Source organism: Ranitomeya variabilis, chromosome 4 (genome assembly GCF_051348905.1).
Source record: "Ranitomeya variabilis isolate aRanVar5 chromosome 4, aRanVar5.hap1, whole genome shotgun sequence".
Taxonomy (NCBI): Eukaryota; Metazoa; Chordata; class Amphibia; order Anura; family Dendrobatidae; genus Ranitomeya; species Ranitomeya variabilis.
Window position 1 is genome coordinate 453,561,207 of NC_135235.1, and position 25,043 is coordinate 453,586,249.

A 25,043-nucleotide genomic window follows, 5' to 3' on the forward strand; every position below is an offset into this window, starting at 1 on the left:
CCTGCTCTCATCCTCCATTCCAACCCCTAACGACGCCCTCCAAGCCTGCCACGTATCCCCAGCCTGACCATATTGTTTCCAAGAACTGTCAGTAGTGTTGAGCATTCCGATACCGCAAGTATCGGGTATCGGCCCACATTTGCTGTATCGGAATTCCGATACCGAGATCCGATACTTTTGTGATATCGGGAATCGGTATCGATATTAATGTGTAAAATAAAGAATAAAAATAAAAAATATTGATATACTCACCTCTCCGACGCAGCCTGGACCTTACCGATGTAACCGCCAGCTTCCGTTCCTAAGAATGAGCGCTTGAAAGACCTTAGATGACGTCGCGGCCTGTGATTGGTCGCGTGAGCGGTCACGTGACCGCTCCGCGACCAATCACAGGCCGCGACGTCATCTAAGGACTTTCAAGCGCTCATTCTTATGAACGGAGGCTGGCGGTTACAACCAGGGCGCATCAGAGGGTGAGTATATCAATATTTTTTATTTTTATTCTTTATTTTACACATTAATATGGATCCCAGGGCCTGAAGGGGAGTTTCCTCTCCTTCAGACCCTGGGAACCATCAGGATACCTTCCGATACTTGGTGTCCCATTGACTTGTATTGGTATCGGGTATCGGTATCGGCGATATCCGATACTTTTCGGGTATCGGCCGATACTATCCGATACCGATACTTTCAAGTATCGGACGGTATCGCTCAACACTACCTGTCAGACAATGACTTAGAAAACAATTCCTTTATGGCTCGAATGGCAGATTCCACAATTCCGCTGGACAATCCAGGTCCCGACTCCCGCAACTGATCCCACTGTGAATGAAAAAGATCATCAGCAACAGGATTAATCACACCCGCCCCAATCTCTGCCACAATCCATAAATTAAACATCAGGCCCAGAAAAACCAAATGCTGCAGTGTTCTCCCAATCGCCAGAAAGCAAATTTTCTTATTTTTTACCATTCCTGCCCACAACGATAATGCCACGACCCTTGGGAATAACTAAAGCAAAATCCGATTTGACAACAATCCTTGTTCAAGCCACGCACACGGCCACTCCGCACTAACCAGTCACCTTGAAAGTACAAATCGAAACCACGGTTTTCGTCCACCTTGGTAAAGAAACCCAAATCATCCGCACTCTCAACTGGCTGAATCCAAATGGATCTGCCGTTGTAATCCTCCAGAAAAAGTGCCCACACCTTCAAATCCTCCAGGGATAACACCAACAAAAAGCACGCCCCATCGGCATAATCCTGCAAGCAAAATTCAGTTTACCCTACAACGATTGCAGATCGTGCAAAGTTATCTTCCGTGAGCTGCATGCTTTTTTAACCTCCTCTTGTAAAGCGGTCACTTTTTCTTCAGGCTGTCTACATTCTACCACCACAGTGTCAATCTCTATACCCAAAAAACTCAGCAAAGTTACTGGCTCAACTGTCTTCTCGGCTGCTAGCGGAACCCCAAATCTTTTCGCCACTTTCTCCATTGTGCGCAATATAATTGAACAATCTGAGGCCTGAGCTGGACCAATAAACAAGAAATCATCGAGATAATGTATAAAAGAATTCAAGCCCGACACATCCTTAATGACCCATTCTAAAAATGTACTAAACGTCTCGAAATACGCACACGAAAGCAAGCAACCCATGAGAAGGCAACGATCAACAAAAAAACCCCGTCCCAAAAACAGCTTAACAAATGCATGCTATTGGGGTGCACTGGTAACAAGCGAAATGCAGCTTCTATGTCCATCTTTGCCAGGCACGTCCCTTTTCCGCATAACTGAACCTAATCCATCGCTGAATCGAACGACGTATACAAAACCGAACACAATTGAGGATAGATCCCGTCATTTACCGACGACCCTATTGGAAAAGACAAATGGTGAATAAGCCTAAATTTATTGGGCTCTTTCTTTGGAACCACCCCAAGCGGTGTCACCCTCAAATTACTGAGGGGAGCCGTTGTAAAAAGGACCCGCCATCCTACCCAAAGCAACCTCTTTTTGTAACTTCTCAGAAACCACTTCCGGAAACTGCAGTGCTGACTTTAGATTCTTTTTTGATAACCGAACTTCTTGCTCAACAAATGTAATCTTAAAACCTTCCCCAAAAGCATCCCTCAACAAAACTGCCGCCGACGTGTCAGGGTACCTCTTTAGGTATCCCACCATCGCTTCCCGATGTCCCTGCGTCTCCCCTTTTGTCAAAGGTATCTCCCCCTCTTTGTCTGTTGTTGAGACATTTTGCTGAACCATGTGTGCCCCCACATGCTGAACATTCATGCTTGAATTTACATTTGCTCCCAAATCTACAGGTCCCTTCATTGAATGAAAAACACAGTCCACTCTGCATTTCCACCTAGTGTCCTGACAGTCCTGAACTCCCGATGCCCCCTTGAAAAGGCTGACCACTCTGAACCACCCTAGACGGAGCCATCACCCTCATCCTCAAGGCTATATCCTTATGGTCCCACCGAATACTAGGCGGAACTGCCTTATGCTGACGGAACTGTTCGTCATATCTCAGCCAACCCTGACCACCGCAAACCCGATAAGCTTCACCTATCACGTCCATATAGCAAAAAAGACCCGAACAATTCTTGGGCGCCTTTTCCCCAATCACACTTGGTAAAATGGCAAACGCCTGCAACCAGTTAGAGAAGGTTCTAGGAATTAATTTCTTCATCTTCCTTTTTTGAATCTTCTCTCCTCAGCCTATCGAGATTAAAGCGCTCCAATGGCAATAAGGAAAATATATCAACATATTCCCCCTTCCATATCTTTTCCTTCACTTCTTGTTTCAAATGAGCCCCAAGTGGTCCCTCAAAGCACACATACACCTCGCCCTTAGCAGTATCGTCCAAACGTATCGCATCCTCTCCTTTTCCCCACCAGCCCCCACGCTTTGCCCCGTGCTTTCCGAGTCGCCCACTGGTGCATTACTCACAGATGCCCCGCAGTCACCCATTGACTAAGCTGACACACTTGTCCCCTGACCAAAATTTACCAAACCTCCCCCAGGCTCCCAGCGATCCCCCCAGCCCCGTAGACAACCCAGAATTCCCTTACCATGCGGCTGACGTAGATACCCCCCCTTGTAGCCCACCATACCCCTAAAACCTAGCTAAATCCCTAAGGCCATGCAGTATCAACCCCATACCCCCGCTATCACCCCCAGAAAACATCTCCCGATCCCTACACTCAGGGAAGCTAAGCAAGGGTTAAATGTAAAGAATTGGGCAATCTCACCTGGCTGCCTGGGCACTGTGAACCCAGCAACCGAACATTCCGAATCCTGACGTGGACGCGCTGCTCCCATTCTGAGCCGGTCAACTGTTGCTTCGGCAGCTCCCGGGTCTCCCTGCCTCTCAGGCCACTAGCCCCCCTCAGAAGCTGTGCTGGCTACCTGTGCAGGGAACCACGGAGCTGCTGTTGCGCTGGTTGTGCTGCTGGTATCCTGCTGCCTGCCCTGAGACACATCCCCTGTATCCAGGAATGAAGCTGTCGAACCGCTGACCAAGGCAGCCAACTGCTGCCCGCCTCCTCCAGCTGTCATGTGCACCTCCCCCTCCGTCAGGCTTGTGGTGCGATGCCCAAGCTCGTCCCGCGCTGCCAACGGCAAGACGCTTGTAACATGGCCAGCCAGCTGCTGCCCTCTGTGCTCCCGGTGCCAAGGGGCCGACCCGCAGGGCCCCCGCTCCTCGATTCCTGGGGTCCACTCCGATGAGCAGGCCCTGCTGCCACGCAGGCACCCGCCGTTCCAGGTCCCGACAACCTGTGATGCGCTGTATCTGATGTGAGGGAGGCCGACTCCTGATGCACGCCCCACCGCCCAGTTGGATTCATCCCTTCTCCGTCACTAGCCGGAGGGTTCCCGGAGGGGCTCCTAATACGGCGCCGGACCTGGGGAGTGACTTCTGGACTTAAGCGCGCTGGAAGCCTAGACGTCCGCAGCCAGCGGCCAGCTGATGGAGCGTTGGGAGCTCCAGTCACTGTCCCCTGAATTGACTGAAGCCTGCAGCCAACCTGTGTCCTGAGTGCCTGCTGCATCCCTCAGTTGTTGCAGCAAGGCCTCCATGTCCATCCCTGCGACAGGTACCCTGTAGCTTCTTATCTTGGCTGGTGAGTACCTAAAATGGTTGCCCCTCTAACATGGCCGCCCCTTTTTATATGGTCCCCCTAACCCCTCCTCTGACCCCTCCTACTCCCAAGACCTGAACTCCGCTTCTCCCATTTCCATACCATTAACCCCATAAACTAGATCCTACCCCTGCCAGCTCCCTATATTCCCACGTCACCTCGTCATGTCGGTCTCCCTTGATGGCCGGGGGCCCAGTACAGCATCTCTAGACTGGTGATAGGTCCTTTTTAATTTAAGTCATTAGTAATCATATCGGTATTGGCATCTGACACCTGGCACCACCACCACTTAACTGTTTCCAGGAGCTGATCTGCAGTACCCAGCAGTTGACGTGCTGCTATGACCTTTACCTTACAAGCTCTCACATACCTTTCACCATTAAGGTTCGCTTTAATATGTTCCTGTACAGCACAGATTTACAATTGTTAAGAAGAACACGTTTAGACATGGATACCCTTAAGGCCCCGTCACACTTAGCGACGCTGCAGCGATACAGACAACGATGCCGATTGCTGCAGCGTCGCTGTTTAGTCGCTGTGTGGTCGCTGGGGAGCTGTCACACAGACAGCTCTCCAGCGACCAACGATGCCGAGGTCCCCGGGTAACCAGGGTAAACATCGGGTTGCTAAGCGCAGGGCCGCGCTTAGTAACCCGATGTTTACCCTGGTTACCAGTGTAAAATGTAAAAAAACAAACAGTACATACTCACCTTCGCGTCCCCCGGCGTCCACTTCCTGCACTGACTGAGCGCCGGCCCTAACAGCAGAGCGGTGACGTCACCGCTGTGCTGTGCTTTCACTTTACGGCCGGCGCTCAGTCAGTGCAGGAAGCAGACGGCAAGGGACCTGACGGACACCGGAATGTGAGTATGTAGTGTTTGTTTTTTTTACATTTACGATGGTAACCAGGGTAAACATCGGGTTACTAAGCGCGGCCCTGCGCTTAGTAACCCGATGTTTACCCTGGTTACCAGTGAAGACATCGCTGAATCCGTGTCACACACACCGATTCAGCGATGTCAGCGGGACCTCAACGATCAAAAAAAGGTCCAGGCCATTCCGACACGACCAGCGACCTCACAGCAGGGGCCTGGTCGCTGCTACGTGTCAAACATAGCGAGATCGCTACTGAGGTCGCTGTTGCGTCACAAAACTTGTGACTCAGCAGCGATCTCGCTAGCGACCTCGCTTAGTGTGACAGGGGCTTTAGGATAGCCTTATCAAACTAGAATTGTACTTACATAGTTGCGCTGCAATTACAAATAAGGCTAATACATTGTCAGAACAGACTTTTTCTGGCACGTAGCCTTAACCTAATTCCAAAACCTCAAAAAACAATAAAGCAATTCAACACCAGAAAGTGACGTTACTTATAAAATGTTGTGCTCCTCATTTGCTGCTCCCAATTTTTTTTTTGCAGAAAACCACTGCAGAATAAAACTCACCAAGGCTATGTGCACACGGTGTCTTTTAGGCGATAGCTTAACCAAGAAGTTTTCCCAGGCGAAGCAGCTTCAGGAAAACGCCAACTGTTGTTCTGGTTTTTCTTGCGGTTTTGCATATGTTCTTAACGTGGCTCCACTCCCAGAGTTTTAGTCTGTATTTTCAAGAAGAATGAGCATTTCATTTTTTAACTGCTTCAGGGTTTCTGAACCCTCAAACGATTAAAAAACGTGATATAAGGTGGAACATGTGCACAGCAATGTCCTTTTTACTTTGCTGTGCATTATGATCATCTTATGGGGGCACTATTCCAGGCGGAATGCGTATGAAAAAAGACGCAAAAGGTAAAATCTGCAGCTTTGGCATCATTCAGATGTCCATATTGCTGCAGATATTTCCTCCCACAAATCTGTAGTGTAAAATCTGCAAGGTATTCTCTATGTGGAATCATTCCTTAATCGTGTGCAGCTGAATCTGTTGCTCATATTTTTATTGCTTTCGGCTGCAATCCTCTTTTTATCTTTCTAGCCAGGCGACGTCAAACCAAGTCAAGGCCTTATCCCATCTGTAGTGTAAAATTACCGCAACTCAAAGATAGAAATACACAGACCAGCCGTTATTGGCAGGCTTGCAGTGTTGTTTTACATGAAAACTGAACTTTATATTGATTATACCTCTATGGTTAAAAAATGACTTTTAGGGTAGGCTCACGTGATGAATTTTCATAAACTGCAAATCCAGTGCAGATTTCAATGCAAATCCACTGCACACTTTAGAAAGTGTCGATTTATCTAATAGCCAAAGAAATCAATGCCAACTGATGGCAACAGAATCTATTGCTGCAGTTTCTACATAAGACTATGCCATATCTCCATTGTATAGTTGTTTATGAGATTCTTTACAAGATCATTGAGCAGCTGACATTACCTCATGTGTCTATTACATCCTTCTATGTATGGATGCCTTAGGGCTAGTTCATACCTACACATCATTACTGTCAGTTCTCTAGAAGGTTTAAGAGGACCTGACCTCTAAATGGATCCTCTTCTTTTTCAATAGGAAATAGTGATTACCTGATGTATACCTCCTGATGGTGGGAGATGGAAACCACTGTATGAAATAGCTTAATCTAATAAGTCATTCCATGCCACAAATTAAGGGATTTCAGCCTGAGCGAGTCACAGCGTATACCCTAGTTCCAGGATGAATGAAGAATGTGTGCCAAAACAAATAATTCGGAGGTGAATGGAGCTTACGTGCCAAATGGAGGCTCTTAAATGGAACCTGTCACTTTATTCAAGCTGCCTAAACTGTGGACAGCATGAATCAGAACCTGACTGTGCACAATGGCTGCCAAATATGTTTTTTCCTCTGCATTTCAGAGAAAACAGTTAAATGATCCGACAGGGAAACATGAGTCCAGTGTGGCTTCTCCATGCCCCGTGATTGACAAGTACACACATGGCAGAGACTTATCAATCTCCAGGGGCGGTGTGGGGAGAATCACATCGGACTCATCTCTTCTCTCTCTCTGTTCCCCTTGGTCAACTGTTTTTGGCTCCATTACTGAGTCCTGTCCTGTCTGTCCCATTCACACAAAAAGCATGGGTAATTTGTATATCCTCCTTGCTGCTCAAGGACCAAAGAGAGAGCTTTCAGATCATTATATATTGATCATCCTTGATCCACGGAGTCAAGTTTTTTGAGAATAAAGTCTAAATTCTCATAGCTTTCCTTCAAGTGCACAGAATGCCCCACAGGCTCTGAAGCATACTTACATACAAGCATACATTATCAGACTTTTTTAGATGAATCAATAAAGTCTCCACTTGCTCACATTGCACTCAAAGGTAAATGTTTCCGTTAGCCCAGGAACATCACATCAATAAACTAGGGCATCGTCTTGAGAAAAATCAACCACCAAAGGTCACACAAAGGGGTCAAAGTATGGTGCAAGAAAAAGCCTATGGAGTTACTGTTTGCGGAAAAACTGTACGTGATGGAATTTTTGTTTAGATTTCTACTGAGTTCAGCAATTAAAAATATACAACAATCACATCTTAGTTTTCAAAAATGTTACCCTTTCAGATCTGTGTTATTATTCGAAACACTTGTGTATACCAAAGTCTCCCTGTAAGAAAATATCTGTTGTGGCAGGGGCCAAATTTTTTGTGTAACATTAAAGGCAATCTATCAGTAGGATTAACCCTCCTAAGTCATCTATATGAGCAAGCAGATCATAGGAAGCTGAATAAAATGATACCTTGATAACTGCGATCTGATGTGTTATTCTAGAGAAATCTTTTATGTAAATGAACTTTTCAGGACTATGGGCCGGACAGAGATCTGTATGAGAATCTGTCTCCAGAGATTATTAGTGTGAAACATGTATGGACAGGAGAACTGAACTTTAACTCTTTACAAACACATTTTTTGTAGCTCTCACAGCTCTGCTGTATTGCAACACTACTGCAAACCTGTCTGCCTGTGGGATGGATGCTGAAGCTATGTGGAACCAGCAGATGTGTCAGGTATAGGCACACACAGCTCTGCAGTGAGATCAGTTACATATCACACTAGCAACACTGGTAACCATCACACATCACACTTGTAATGCCCCCTTTTATTTATAATAATCTCTGGAGGCAGATTCTCATGTAGGTCAGTGTCTGGCCCATAGCCTGGAAGAGCTCATTTACATATAAGACAGACATGGATATTAACAGAATAGAATACATTATGGTTCTATTGAATGCAAAGGTGGATCATTTTATTCCACCTGGGACTATTTCTGGGCCCAATCTAACATGTAAGATTACTAGGCATATAAATCCCTTCCTTCCCTTATTCCCTAACGCGTGAGAGTCCTTTGTAATTTGTTTGTTTATTATGAGAAAATAAATTCCCTATAGGTTTTATGAGTATAGAATACCCCTTCCAAGCTTCATGGCAGCCTCTCTACAAGGAATAATTGATTCCACAATACTATATCTGTCACGTCATGGTGAGGTTTGTTTTGAAGCCACTATGGCAATAAGGGTTCTGTAGTTTAGATTTCACTGATGCTCTTTCTTATATTATGTGTTTGTAATTTATTTATGTTATTTGTTAAACTTTAAGAAAAAAAAACTAATAAAAACTACAGTTATAAAAAAAAGACATGGCTTTCTTGGCAATAAGACATCGGATCGCACATATCGAGGTATAATTTTATTCAACTTCTTATGACCTACATGCCCATATAGACAACTAAGGGGAGTTGATTCTACTGACAGATTCCCTTTATTTCCTGCATCAATAGGCAGCTAGCTATTTAGTTTTCATTTGTTTGGTTTTAGTACCCAATACAATAAGACAAGATGTTCCATAGGCATCAGAAGACAAGAATCAAAACAAATGAGGCACAGGTAGCAAATTTCTAGGATCATTGACTACATGGCTCCTAGGACTGCTCCAATTAAGATGTATAATATTCCCATAACATAATAAGGCTAATGCTCATATATACCCAATAGCCTATATTATCATTTTTTTTTAACATGAGTGGTATCCTTACAGTAATTTAATATTAAACAAGTGATCATCATGAATGAATGCTGCAGATCTGTTCTTATGTGGGTTTATTCTGGGGGCATTTCTATAGTACTGGTCTGAAAGTTTAACTACTTTTGCATTGCTCATAGACTTTAAAACATCCACATTTTACTCTGCAATAACATTCAAAAATGTCACTACATAATAATCAGCAACACATTGTAATCTGCAACGATCAAGTGATCACCAAGTGGAGCAGGAGCTGCTGATTCCTAATAGACCCAGATCAGTTCTGAAGTGCAGCTAAGTGGCTGAATTTGCCCTGTAACTGGAGCTAATAAGCAAGTCACAGTTACAGGGGAAATCAGATAGAAAAAAAATACATTTTGCTCCTTATGACGGACACAATGTGTGAAATAAAAGAAAAAATGAAACTAGCAGGAAAAGCAAATAAAAGAAGAAAACTGCTGCCAGTCAGGGTCACTGTTTCTAGCCCAGTTACTGTAAATAAAAAGCACGTGTCCAATATGTAAATTGTTCCTGCCCTAAAATAGAATTTAAAAATGTTGAAAAAGAGACACAGACTTCTTTTTATTCATATTTTTTGCAGCTATAAAAAAATATATTGTAGGGGTTTTACTCACTTGGGTGCGACAGGAGGAAAACAGAAAGGTTCATGTGGGTTTATTCCTTCATAAACCCCAGAAGCAAAAAAGAGCTTTTAGATCAGGTAAACAAAATACAAAATGTCCATAGTAGGGCTCTGCTCCGCCAGGCCTGGGGGCACACAGGCTGGGGTAGTGTCCAGTACTCAGGCTCGGTCTGGAGCCAAACACACAGGAGGCCTCCCTCCCCAACACACAGAGCATGTGCCATTATATGGGCTGTTAACCACACCCAGAGATGAGGTATGCTGGTAGCCAGACTTGCCCATCTCTCATAGATACCCGTAACCCGGTCCCAGGTGCACAAAACAAACCTCTTAGTGCTCACGTGCACTAGAGAAAATTCTCCGGGTTACATCACAGAGAGCAGCCATCTCTGTGACACATACCTCCTATCGAATACATGGCCATTAGCCTCCTTACAATATACAGTGGGTACGGAAAGTATTCAGACCATTTAAATTTTTTACTCTTTGTTTCATTGCAGCCATTTGGTAAATTCAAAAAAGTTCATTTTTTTCTCATTAATGTACACTCTGCACCCCATCTTGACTAAAAAAAACAGAAATGTAGACATTTTTGCATATTTATTAAAAAAGAAAAGCTTAAATATCACATGGTCATAAGTATTCAGACCCTTTGCTCAGACACTCATATTTAAGTCACATGCTGTCCATTTCCTTGTGATCTTCCTTGAGATGGTTCTACTCCTTCATTGGAGTCCAGCTGTGTTTAATTAAACTGATAGGACTTGATTTGGAAAGGCACACACCTGTCTACATAAGACCTCACAGCTCACAGTGCATGTCAGACCAAATGAAAATCATGAGGTCAAAGGAACTATGGAAAAATTATAGCTCTCCAAATGTGGTGATGCAGAAACTATTTTTTGCAATAAAAACCGTCTTTTAGTGTGTGACAGCTGCCAAGCATAAAAACCCGCTAAATAGTAAATCAAACCCCCCTTTATCACCTCCTTAGTAAGGGAAAAATAATAAAATTAAAAAAAATGTTTTTTTTTCCTTTTTCCCATTAGGGTTAGGGTTGGGGCTAAAGTTAGGATTACAGATACGGTTGGGATAAGGGTTAGGGTTGGGATTAGGTTTAGGGTTGGGATTAGTGTTAGGGGTGTGTTAGGGTTAGGTTTATGGTTAGGGTTATGGCCAGGGTTGGAATTAGGGTTAGGGGTGTGTTGGGGTTAGGGTTGGAGTTAGAATTGGGGGTTTCCACTGTTTAGGCACATCAGGGGCTCTCCAAACGCGACATGGCGTCTGATCTCAATTTCAGCCAATTCTGCATTGAATAAGTCAAACCATGCTCCTTCCCTTCCGAGCTATGCCATGTGCCCAAACAGTGGTTTACCCCCACATAAGGGGTATCAGCATACTCAGGACAAATTTCACAACAACTTTTGGGGTCCAATTTCTCCTGTTACCCTTGGGAAAATTAAAAATTGGGGACTAAAATATTATGTGTGTGGAAAAAATATGATTATTTTATTTTCACGACCAGGCGTTATAAACTGTAGTGAAACACCTGGGGGTTAAAAGTTCTCACCACACATCTAGATAAGTTCCTTGGGGGGTCTAGTTTACAAAATGGTGTCACTTGTGGGGGTTTCCACTGTTTAGGCACATTAGGGGCTCTCCAAATGCGACATGATGCCCGCAGACCATTCCATCAAAGTCTGCATTCCAAAACGTCACTACTTCCCTTCCGAGCTCCGATGTGTGTCCATACAGTAGTTTTCTCCCACATATGGGGTATCAATGTACTCAGGACAAATTGGACAACAACTTTTTGGGTCTAATTTCTCTTGTTACCCTTGGGAAAATTAAGAATTGATGACTAAACATCATGTTTGTGTGCAAAAAATATTATTTTTTTATTTTCACGCCTGGGCGTTATAATGTTTAGTGAAACACCCGGGGGTTCAAAGTTCTCACCACACATCTAAATAAGTTCCTTTGGAGTCTAGTTTCCAAAATGGGGTCACATGTGGGGGGTTTCCACTGTTTAGACACATCAGAGGCTCTCCAAATGCGACATGGCATCCGATCTCAATTACAGCCAATTTTGCGTTGAAAAAGTCAAACAGCGCTCCTTCCCTTCCAAGCTCTGCTCATGGTTTTGTAGCCCATTCCAGCTTTGTGCAGGTCTACGATCTTGTCTCTGACATCCTTATAAATCTCTTTGGTCTTGCCCATGTTGTAGGGGTTAGAGTCTGACTGATTAATAGAGTCTGTGGACAGAAGTCTTTTATAAAGGTGACTATGTAAGACAGTTGTCTTTAATGCAGGTTACGAGTTGATTATGAACGTCTAACTGGTCTGTAGGAGCCAGAACTCCTAATGGTTGGTAGGGGATCAAATACTTATTTCTCACTGCAAAATGCAAATAAATTTATATAATTTATACAATGTGATTTTCTGGATTTTATTTTTCATATTCTATCTTTCAATGTTAAAATTTGCCTACCCTTAAACTTATAGACTGTTCATGTCTTTGTCAGTGGGCAAACTTACAAAATCAGCAAGGGATCAAATAATTATTTCCTTCACTGTATGTATACATTCTCACACACACACACACAAACATATATACTGTAGAAATAGGCCCACCTATAAAATAAAAAAGATGCAAAAATTATTTGATATCCAAATAAGGAAAAATGTTAGGGCTCTTAACACTTCGTGTTTGAAAAACAAAACGAAAATGTTCTAGGTCATAGCTGTGGGAAAATGACCCAATCTTGAATTGGTTAATGATAATGCATAAATATAGCACTAATGATTATGCTACCCTTTATCTTGTTTAGAACACGTACTTTCAGATATACTATTAAGGAATTTGTTTGATAATTATGCTAATTAAGAATTAATAGATTATAAGAAAATTGTCATTTGATATAATTTCTGCACTGTGAATCTGATGCCCTTTCTGGTACATTGGTATCTATTTTTACCATCATATAAAATGGCATACAGTTCCCCATATCTTAATGTCTCCCCCAGATACATGCCTATAGGGTGTACTAGGGGCAGACGACGATGAGCAGTGGCGCCAATTGCGCAAGAATATAGGGTGCCAACCTCTGCAGTTAGGCAGGGTGAATTTAGGTACAGTGCAGGTTATTAGTGTACCATCTTCTGGGAATAAGTGCAATAATATCAAGTGTGTACTACAGCTTAACACACAATATTGCACGGGGCAATGTGCAATATATCTGAGCACATGATTTCAATTGATATTGATGACAAATTTTTGTATTTGTTTGTCTCAATTTGTATGGTCTGCTGTTTGATTTGCTGTCTTTTCCCCACACGATAGGGCCCATTAGGGTGAATTAGGGAGAGCCTATGTAGCGCCCCCACTGCCGCAGGGCCGAGGGGCACCCGGTACCGGGCCTCTGAGTCTCTGCTCTGGGGTTGTCACGGTGGCTAGACCCGGTCCGTGACCCTGCTGAGGGGCGTACAGTAATAGATGTGGATAGTGGTGGTGGTGCGGTGCAGTAAATAACGAGGACACCAGGTTGCAGTCTCTTTACCTCTTTACTGAAGATCTCTGGGTCCTCAATCCGGAATATGGTTAACCAGGCTGCGCAAGTCCGGCCGGTCCAATGGCACCTCCAGAGTTCTTTTTGCAGGTGGAAATCTGTGCCTTCCTGCTAGCGCTATGTGTTGTGGTCCTTCCCTGCTGTGCTTACGGAAAGTCCCCACAACTGTTGTGTCTGTTTCTTAAGTTCCCTCACAACTCGATTAGATGATGTTCTGCTAATCTTCCGTCCCTCCCTGATGTTGCGGTTAGGACGGCACCCGTATGACGGGTAGGCTCGGAGCTCTTCCGGGACCCTAGAGTCGCCCCTCTCCACAAGTTGCCCCCTATGTCTTCGTAGGTGATTTAGGTGAGACAGCCCGCCTATGACTGACTGTCCTGCCGTTGGTTTGAAGTATTGCTTGAAGCTAGATGTATGAATACTTCCTCGGCGTTCCGGCCGCCGGTTGTGCGCCTCAGTAGAATGTTGCCTCGGTCTCACAGCACGACTCCTACTGGTATTCTCCTTGTTGCTTTGATCTCGTTTCTCACTCAGCACAATCTATCTCGCTTCTAATCCTTCCTTGGGCACCGCCGCTATGCTGAGCAGGCACGGTCCCGTGACGTTCTCTCAAGTTGCCAGGCCTCTGTCAGGATCCCACCCCTGACAGGGACCCTACCGAATCTTCCCCTGCAACACCCTCTGCCACAAGGTGTTGCCTGGTTCCAACCCAGTCAGCTTTCTCTCTAACTTCCTGCCTGACCCCCAGTTTTACCAGTATGTGAGGAGTGGCCTAATGAATAGAACCCTTAGCTCCCCCTGGAGGCCCGACTGTGAAATGTATTGGTGTCTGTGATACCTGGTCAGATGAACTCCTTCAGTGCCATCAGACGTACCATAGCTCCCCTTAGTGGCGGAGCCACAGTACTGCAACGACCAGGACTCTGGGGCGCTGCACCTACGTTGAGTGGGGGCGCCACTGCGCAGGACTTAGGGTGCCAACCTCTGCGGCAAGGTAGGGTACAGATAGTTTGTTTATTAGGGATACTGTGCACCCTGTATCTGTCAGCCAAACAACAGGCATTGTCTGAAGGTCGTATGTGTTTTGTGGTTGTTATTTTTAAAGAAGTAATGCATTAAATGTTAAGTTTTATCGGGTATATTTAATTCATTCTGTGTATATAGTGCTTTTGGTCGGTGAAACATAATGTATAAATATAGCACTAATGATTATGCTACCCTTTATCTTGTTTAGAACACGTACTTTCAGAGATACTATTAAGGAATTCCTAGGATTAATAATGAGGGAATGACGGAAATAGAAGCATGAGGTTTAAATAATGATCTGGCTTATGGATGGGGATCTTGACCAGAAGACCCCCGTATTCTAGTCAAGATCCCCATCCATAAGCCAGATCATAATTATAATCTTATGCTTGTCTTGTGAGGAAAGTGACCAGTTGTTACTGGGTTCACCTACAGATTATAGCTGATCTCTGTGAGGAGCAAAACACCTTGTGATCAATTTATTGTCAGGAGTCTATTTTGACAAAGGGGTACTATCCAAAGAGGACAATCCCTTCAAAAAGCATAAGCAAGCAGATGAGGTACCAAAGCATGTATCTCAAAAACACACGTGTCACGTGAGTCAGCTGCACGTTATTTGCAGTGTCCACTTTTCAGACATTTAGGGAACTTTCAGTTCATGTTTGGGCAGTGAAGCTGCACAGGTGCCCGATACTTGGTATATGATGTTCCGTCTGAACCATCCGGATTACCAGTATTATATACCATGGCGCTGACATTAGGGGAACGCTGTGTCTATACACTCAGGATCAGTACTTACTTTAGATGTGGTCATGTTACGTTGTTCTACACTGAGAGTAGCTAATGAAGGTGAAGTATTGATGTGAGGCTGTGTGTGCGTGTGTCACAGGTATGTGAAGGTCGCTCTGGGGGTGGAGTTGTTCCACAGGTAATATTTCGGCAAGTGCAGGTAGTGCTGATTTCTTACTGTCTGCAGCACCGCCCTCCAGAACCTGTTTGAGGATCACTCTCTAGTTCCTGTACACTCCCACTGCTTTGCTGCCTATTGCTAGGGCTTACCCCTTCATTGCCAAGGGTCCAGTTCGCCCATATTATGATCTGATCCCTCATATTGAGCCTCCTGTGAAGTCTTGAGCTATCTGTAATGGTATGGGCAGTTCTTGTACAGATTGTTGCTTTACATTAACAGAGGAATGTTAACCGGTAGCTAATGATTTCTTGTTGTTTTCCTGCAGCCCCTGAGACGAGCCCTGTGGAGTACGGGAGCTGTGAGTACCACGCCACAACATTTACATTGACATTTCTGAGTGTCTTCTGTAGCCTAATTATTGCATTAATTCCAATGTAACCGATGGCATAACATCTATTTAAATACCCTCCCTATTGTTTTAGGTGATCCCTTAATCCCTTCATTTGATATCACCAGTGTTTTTCTTTCTTAGCTTTTACTTTTTACCTTAGGCGGAACTTATTAGCAATAATAGATGTTACTAATGACCGGCCTGACACTCATTATTTATTTATGGTGCTAAATAACCAGTTCCCGACCATGTTAACCTATCAGAGCTGCCTAGATCTAATATTGCGGTAATAATGCAAGTGGATGGCTTATTGTATGAGCTTTTACTTGTATATATCTTCTATAATGAACATAATATAAAAAAAAATTGGAAAGTTTGTGTGATGGGGATATGAATCACTTTGGGTTTCAATTTTACATCAATTTTGCAAAGATCTCAATATTCTACTTGTGGTCACTGAATAGAAACATTATTGTTTATGTCCAAAAGTTTAACTGATGAAATATATCAGCGCACACAACTGAAACTTGGCTAGAACAAGTTTTCAGCCTCCGAATGTTAACAAGAAGGTTTGCACTCACTGACAGCAAGATAAGATTTTGAAAATAGTGAGGAATGACCCCCTGAGGAAGCGAGACAGGAAAAATGCGAAACACACGGGGGACCTTAATTGCGTGATAGATGAGCAATCTGCACCACTTTTAGAGCATAAGCATAAGGTGCGTAAGGTGTTATCCGAGCATGCTCGGGTGCTGAGTGACTTCGGCGTGCTTGAAAAATATGCCACAACACTTGCAGGTATTGCCTAATAAACAGGGTTTTGGCAGAACATTTAACCTCTTAATGACTGCCAATACATCTTTTTACTGACCAGAGATATAAGAGACTAGCATCCCCATTCAGGTGACAATCCAACAACTGTCGGCTGTTCACTATAGCTGACAACTTGGTGCATCAGCCACGATCAGTATTGGCATCGTCCATATCTTTTTAACCCCTTAGTTGCTGCTGTCAAAAGCGACTGCCTCAAATAAATGGTTAATAGATAGTGGGGGCTTCCGCTTTAATCTAATCGACACCCTGAGATCATGGTTGTGTGGTCATAATGTTTGCTATGGCAATTCATGGTGAAATAGATGCCTTAGCCTGGTTTCACACTTGTGTTGGGCAGAGCTGCGGAGGGCTGTGTAGTTCCTCTGTTAAGCCCCGCCCACTGCCACACCTCTTCCTTCAGCTCCGCCTATGTCAGCATGCGTCCTGCGTACCTATCTTTAACTTTGGGTACGCAGGCCATGCGAATGTATGCGGATGCCTCCGCATGCGTCGTTTTGATGCTGCGCCGACCGCAACAAAATACAACATGTTGTGTTTGACGCAGTTCGGTGTGTGAAAATGACGCATGCGGAGGCATCCGCATACATTCGCATGGCCTGCGCAGCCAATGTTAAAGATAGGTACGCAGGACGCATGCCGACTTAGGCGGAGCAGAATGGAGGCGGTGCGGCAATGGGCGGGGCTTAATGGAGGAACTACGCAGCCCTCCGCAGCTCTGACCAACGCAAGTGTGAAACCAGCCTTAGAGTCTCCCAGCTATAGTGGCCGTTTCAGAAGTTAGCGACATTTAGGTAATAAAAAAACATTTTTTTCATTCCTGCTATGCCACTTGCATTAATTCCTGAAAATCACCTGAAGTGTTAATAAATTACCTGACAGCAGTTTTCAATATGTTGCGGGGTGCTTTTTTAAAAATGTTATCACTTTTGGGGTTTTTCAATATATAGGACTCCCAAAGTCACTTCAAACCTGGATAGGTTCCTCAAAAAAATAAATTTTGTACATTTCCTTGAAAAAATGAAAAATTACTGCTACATTTTTAAACCTTCTAAAAGACTAACAAAATAAAATAACGGTTTAAAAATGGTGCTGATGTAAGGCAAACAGGTGGTAAATATTATTTATTAATGTTTTTCTGTGGTATGACTATCTGGATAAAAGGGATAATCATTCAAAGTTTGAAAATTGCTATTTTTTTACATTTTTGTTAAATTTCTGATATTTTTATAAACACAAAACATATCAACCTAAATTTACCATTATCATAAATTTTAGTGTGCCATGAAAAAACAATCTCAAAATCACTGGGGTTTGTTAAAGCATTCCAGAGTTATCACTACATAAAGTGACATTGGCCAGAATTTGAAAAAATTGGTGTGGTCACTAAGGGGTTAAAAAGAGTTTGGTTCGGGTACCAGAACAGTACCTGATCTCGGACCCCATTCAGATGAATGTTGGGCCCAAAGATCTATTGTTTACCGCACTGTCATCTGCATGACAGCGCAACAAACTCTAGCTCTGATCGGCGATAAGATTATTATCGGTCAGAGAGCTGCAGTTCCCACGCTGTCAAAGGACATGAGCCATCAGCTGTGACCGGCAGTAAAAACTTTACCTCCAGTCACAAAAGCGTCAGCTGATGAGAGAGTACTACTCCCATCAGCCTGTGCCTGCTGCCGCTAATAACAGCGAGAACACGCGCGCTGATGGGAGTATTCATCAGTTGGCACCTGCACTATTAATAATTAAAAAAAAGACGTGGGGTCTTTCTATTTTTAATAACCAGCATGGCAAATCTGACAGCTGCTGGCTGCAACCATCAACTGTCAGCTTTATCATGGCTGGTTATAAAGAACAGAGGGGTCCCCATGCCATTTTTGTTTTATTTAATAAAAAAAGACCATTTTTGACAACCAGCCAAGCTAAAGCAGACAGATTGGGGCTAGTATTCTCAGGCTGGTAAGGGTCCACAGATATTGACCCCCCCAGCCTAAAAATAGCAGCCTTCAGCCGCCCCAGAAAAGATGCATCTATTATATGTGCCAATTCTGGCGCTTTGCTTGGCTCTTCCCACTTGCCCTGTGGCGGTGGCAAGTGGGGTTCATATTTGTAGAGTTGATGTCACCTTTGTATTTTCAGGTGACATCAGTGTCAGTGACTAACGATGACGTCATCAATGTTGCCACAGGTCACTGAGGCTATGGTCCTAGCTCACTTTGCTGTGAGCCGGGCCAATGAACTGCGGTGAACTGAGTGAGATCACCGCTAGCATCGTGAGAAAAAGTCTCACTGTGCAACTCTGAGATTAGTGAGTTCACCATGAGAAATTTCTAATGGTGAACTGCGGTCACAGCTGCTAGCTGTCAGATGAACTGCAGCTCTCTGACCGGCGGTAATGATCAGAACCACTGGTGTTTTCTCACTGTCATGCAGATGACAGCGTGGGAAACACCCGATGTTTGAGCTGCCGATCCCGAACAGTAACACAGACTTCCTGGAGAAGCCTGTGTTCTGCGTCTGTGCCCGAATAGTACGTGTTCCGTACGGACCCCAAACTTTCCTGTTTGGGTTCGTCCATCACTAATCATCACTAATGAAGATGCCTAAGGTCGCAAAATTTAAACGCAAGTCCTAGTTGCATCTCAATTTTGTGACTTTTCAAAGCTTTTATGATAGAATTCTGGCATGAAAGCTTTGATGCATCCGGCCCAGAGTCTTTTCTTTTTTACTTGCTTTTAGGTGTGGATTCTGTATTAAAATCCACATAAAAACATTTAGCATCTGCTGGCAACAAGATTTTCATTCACATGAATACCTTTCTGGAAAAGTATAATGTTACAGGGTATATATATTAGATTCCTTGATAAGGCGTTGATCCAGGGAACTAGTCTGATTGCCGTATGTGGGGTCGGGAAGGAATTTTTTTCCCCATGGTGGAGCTTACTCTTACCACATGGGGTTTCTTTGCCTTCCCCTGGATCAACATGTTAGGGCATGTTAGGCTATGGGTTGAACTAGATGGACTTAAAGTCTTCCTTCAACCTTAATAACTATGTAACTATGTAACTATGAATGAGAAAATGCACCTATAATGGTCACATTTTTACATTTTGTTTGTCAAGTCCATTTTTATTGTGATTAAAAAAAAAAGTCGTCATTCTTTAGTGTGTTTTCTATGAGTAAATTGCAGCAAAACACGTTTCTTTTTGTTTTGTTTTTTGGCAAAGTTTTTTGCAGCAGAAACTCAATAAAAAAAAAGCTCACCCTGTTTCTCCACCCCATATTATAATTAAAAATACATCAAAAACCACGTTGAAAAAGAACACATCAAAAACAGCTTTAAAACAGCACCAAAAAACATGTCTTGTGAGTTTTCGCGGACACGTTCCATAAAAAAACATGGACACGCGAACAGCCCCATAGACTTTAACCCTAACCCTAATGCCACATCCTCCTCTTTCACAGTGTATCTATTATTCTACCATTGCATGTAATAAAATGTAAATAGCATTTAGTTGGTGACATGCAATTATAAAAATGATGAGGTATGTGAAACAGTGAACAACACAGCAGAGTCCCTTGGCTTACACTGCTTTGTTCCAAGCAGACCTTCCAGAATATTGATTGAGAACACAATAAAATTTATTACAATAAATCACACATGGTTTGAAGGTCTGGGGCTAATGAATTAGAAAATTACATTATGTTCAATTACTAATAATCCAAATCACTCTTGCAGCCAGTGATCTATAGAGAATGAATACTGCAGGAAATGTAAATGCTATTTAGCTGCCTTAGGCTCTATGTCTGAGCTTCCCTGCCCCTGAGGATCCTCAAAAATAGAGCACTACCTTAGTACTTATGAAACCTAAGAAAAACAGCTGCACTTTGTAACGCTATATGTAAACATTGAATGTATGAAAATGGAACTGCATTACTGCTATAGAAAATATATTAAAAATGAAGGTACTTGGTGCACAAATTGGTCAATTCGTCAGAGCAGAACAGCCAGCGACAAGCCGTGCCTGCCCATAAAATTGTAGGCTTATAGCCTGGGATAGGCATCATATTAGGTTTAGGGTCCCAAAAATGGGGTATGCCTTGTCGCTGGCTGTTAGGCTCTCACGAATTGGCCAACTTGTGCGCTAAATACGGGGTCCTTCATTTTTAATGAATTTTCTATAGCAGTAATTCAGTTCCAATTTCATATATTCAATGTCTACATATTGTAACATTTCAGAGTACAGCAGTTTTTTCTAAGCTATATTGACTTGGTCGTCTCAGCTTGCGCTTGTTCACATTTGTCTTGTTCTTTTTGCAGGTGCTGGTGGTCAGTCTTTTTTATACTTGTATATGTGACAGGCTCGTTATTCAATGTAAACAATAGCCGGTGTGCCCAATAACTATGATGATCATTTTTTATTTATTTGATAATGTAATATTTGTATATTTTAGTTTTTTTGGGGGGGGAGCTGATACCTTAGATCAGTGAGTGTTAAAATCACAGTTGTGTCCCTGAAAGAATAACAACAGTCTCATCATTTTACCTGGCAGAGCCAGTTAGGTGACACTGTAATGCAGGAAGACATATTAACCATTAAAACCTCCATCTGTCAGTGACTGCATTGTAAAAGGTCAGCTCGAGGCTATGTAGCGTACTGCAGAAGATCTTTATAGACGGTTCTAGGAGTTTGGAATGTGATGTCCATATTGGCCTGTAGATGAATGGTTGTGATATCTGCGCCTCAACAACTCTGGTGTCATCACCAATGTGTTTTATTTTTTTTAAATAGAGGCTTTATTGTTTGTGGTTCAATAGAAGCATCTTCAAACATTGGTTCATGATGTTCGTCACTGCCAACAATTCTTATAACTGGCAGAAGTATATGTAGTTGCAATCAAAATGATTCAGTCCCCATTGCAAATTAGGTTTATTAGCAAAATTTACAAATGTTCTGCTGTTTGCAATAAACTAATGAACTAATAAACAACTGCTTTGAGAAGTGTTTTCTCCACATTTAACACAAAATGCCACTAAGATAATCCCTTGTACAAAAAAAGGAAAAGAATGCAAAAATACAGCAAAGGTTTTGAATGTTCCTAGAGATACAGTTAGAAGCATAGTTGACAAGATTAAAGTTAAAAGAACACTCATCTACTAACTGAACATGGAAGAACTTGGAAGCTGTCATAGGCTGTCACCAGGTTACTGAGCAGTCAGGGTGTCAAATACTATTGAGTGACAATTAAGTTTCAGTTAGCACAGTTAAAGCTAGTTTACAAACTAACAAAGCAATCACCCATACAGAGATAGATGTGGCACTAAAGGGTGTTTAGAATTATGAAACCTATTAACCCCTTCATGACCGTGGGATTTTTTTCTCATTACGCCGTTTAGCGATCAGGTTAATGCTTTTTTTTATTGATAGATCGGGCGATTCTGAACGTGGCGATACCAAATATGTGTAGATTTGATTTTTCTTTATTGATTTATTTTGATTGGGGCAATAGGGGGGTGATTTAAACTTTTATATTTTTTTTATTTTTTTCACATTTTTTTAAACTTTTTTTTTTACTATTGCCATGCTTCAATAGCCTCCATGGGAGGCTAGAAGCAGGCACAGCACGATCGGCTCTGCTACATATCAGCGATCTGCTGTTCGCTGCTATGTAGCAGAAATGCAGGTGTGCTGTGAGCGCCGACCACAGGGTGGCGCTCACAGCTGCCGGAGATCAGTAACCATAGAGGTCTCAAGGACCTCTATGGTTACCATTCAGAAGCATCGCCGACCTCCGATCATGTGACGGGGGTCGGCGATGACGTCATTTCCAGCCGCCCGGCCGGATGCTGTAGTTAAATGCCGCTGTCTGCATTTGACAGTGGCATTTAACTAGTTAATAGCGGCGGGTGAATCACGATTTCACCCGCTGCTATTGCGGGCACATGTCAGCTGTTCAAAACAGCTGACATGTCCCGGCTTTGATGCGGGCTCACCGCGGAGCCCTGCATCAAAGCAGGGGAGCTGACATCGGACGTACTATACCATCCGATGTCAGTAAGGGGTTAAACAAATAATTTAAATTTTAAAAAATGGTTTGGGGTCCTAGTTATTTTTAATAACCATCTAAGGGAAAGCAGACAGCTATGAACTGGTGTTATTATTCTGGGAAGCGGTCAATATCCATGTATTTTCCATTTACAACAGCTCACAGCTGTCTGTCTAGCCTTTACAGGTTATTAAAATGAGGGACACTCACAAATAAAAATGACATGGGGTCTCCTCTATTTCTAATAACCAGCAAAGACTAAGCAGACAGCTGCCAGCTGTGGGCTGATATTAGTAGGCTGGGAATGAGCCATGGATATTGGCCCCTTCCCAGACTAATAACACCAGTCCTCATCCGCTCCAGAAATGGGGCAATTCTGGTGCTTAGCCTCGGCTCTTCCCAATTGCCCTAGTGCGGTGGCAACTGGGGTAATGGTTTTGGAGTTGATGTCAGCTGTGTAATGTCTGCTGCCTGGATATTTCAGAAGCTGTGACTAGTTTTAGTATTTAATGGAATTATCTATTGGGATACCTGTGATATGAGTTTAGGGTGCCAACATCTGCTGACAGGTAGGTTCCATATTTAGGGCATCATCAGAGACCTTTATAGTGGGATTAGGTTACTCACAATTGTCTCTCCTATGTCCTTTTCTTCTGTTTTTTTGGCTATGTGCTTACCTGGCAGCTATCGAGGCACGATTGATGTGATGTGTATAATTGGTTTTTAGACTATTTTGACTTGTGATACTTTTAACCCCTTACCGACATGCCCTGTACTAGTACGGGTCCCCTGCTTTGATGTGGGCTCCGGCGGTGAGCCCACATCAAAGTCACGACATGTCAGCTGTTTTGTACAGCTGACATGTGCGTGCAATAGCGGCGGGTGAAATTGCAATTCCCCAGCCACTATTAACCTGTTAAATGCCGCTGTCAAACGCTGACAGCGGCATTTAACCGGCGCTTCCGGCCGCGCGGCCGGATATGAGCGCATCACATGATCGGGGGTCGGCGATGCATCAGTATGGTAACCATAGAGGTCCTTGAGACCTCTATGGTTACTGATGCAGGCCTGCTGTGAGCGCCCCCCTGTGGTCGGCGCTCATAGCAAGCCTGCATTTCAGCTACATAGCAGCGATCTGATGATCGCTGCTATGTAGCAGAGCCGACCAGGCTATGCCAGTTTCTAGCCTCCCATGGAGGCTATTGAAGCATGGCACAAGTAAAAAAAAAAATGTTTTTAAAAATATGAAAAAAATAAAAAATATATAAAAGTTTGAATCACCCCCCCTTTCGTCCCATCCAAAATAAAACAATAAAAAAAAATCAAACCTACACATAATAAATAATAATAATAATAATTTTATTTATATAGCGCCAACATATTCCGCAGCGCTTTACAAATTATAGAGGGGATTTGTACAGACAATAGACATTACAGCATAACAGAAATCACAGTTCAAAATAGATACCAATAGGAGTGAGGGCCCTGCTCGCAAGCTTACAAACTATGAGGAAAAGGGGAGACACGAGAGGTGGATGGTAACAATTGCTTTAATTATTTGGACCAGCCATAGTGTAAGGCTCAGGTGTTCATGTAAAGCTGCATGAACCAGTTAACTGCCTAAGTATGTAGCAGTACAGACACAGAGGCTATTAACTGCATGAAGTGTATGAGAACATGATGCGAGGAACCTGATTACGTTTTTTTTTTTTTCGTTTTTTTTTAATGGGCCACACAGGGATAGTTAGGTTAATGCGTTGAGGCGGTGGGCCAATCACATTTGGTATCGCCGTGTTCAGAATCGCTCGATCTATCAATAAAAAAAGCATTAACCTGATCTCTAAACGGCGTAGCGAGAAAAAAATTTTGAAACGCCAGAATTAAGTTTTTTTGGTCGCCGTGACATTGCATTAAAATGCAATAACGGGCGATCTGCACAATTGTGGTATCATTAAAAACGTCAGCTCGGCACGCAAAAAATAAGCCCTCACCCGACCCCAGATCACGAAATATGGAGACGCTACGAGTATCGGAAAATGGAGCTTTTTTTTTTTAGCAACGTTTTGAATTTTTTTTCACTACTTAGATAAAAAATAACCTAGTCATGTTAGGTGTCTATGAACTCGTAATGACCTGGAGAATCATAATGACATGTCAGTTTTAGCAGTTAGTGAAGCTAGCAAAAAAGCCAATCAAAAAACAAGTGTGGGATTGCACTTTTTTTGCAATTTCACCGCACTTGGAATTTTTTTCCCATTTTCTAGTACAAGACATGGTAAAACCAATGGTGTTGTTCAAAAGTACAACTCGTCCCGCAAAAAATAAGCCCTCACATGACCATATTGACGGAAAAGTAAAAAAGTTATGGCTCTGGGAGGGAGGGAAGCGAAAAACGAAAACGCAAAAACGAGAAAGGGACGCGTCTTGAAGGGGTTAAATAATTATTTAACAAAGTATCGTTTTATGGGTATATGGTGACGGTG

The 25,043-nt window shown here is 43.2% G+C and overlaps 1 protein-coding gene across 11 annotated transcripts in view; it reads left to right on the top strand.

Annotated features, from left to right (window-relative positions):
- EPB41L1 (erythrocyte membrane protein band 4.1 like 1) overlaps window positions 1-25,043 on the top strand; it is a 278,168-nt gene that overhangs the window by 167,493 nt on the left and 85,632 nt on the right. For 8 of the 11 annotated variants that reach the window (XM_077251569.1, XM_077251576.1, XM_077251575.1 and 5 more), the window contains exon 2: window positions 15,613-15,645. The exons of 1 other annotated variant lie outside the window; for it this stretch is intronic. The gene's annotated coding sequence lies outside the window, so the exon portion shown is untranslated. Of the gene's footprint in view, window positions 1-15,389; window positions 15,525-15,612; window positions 15,646-25,043 lie in introns of those variants that run through there. 2 more of the 11 variants (XM_077251568.1, XM_077251578.1) reach the window with 2 other exon arrangements.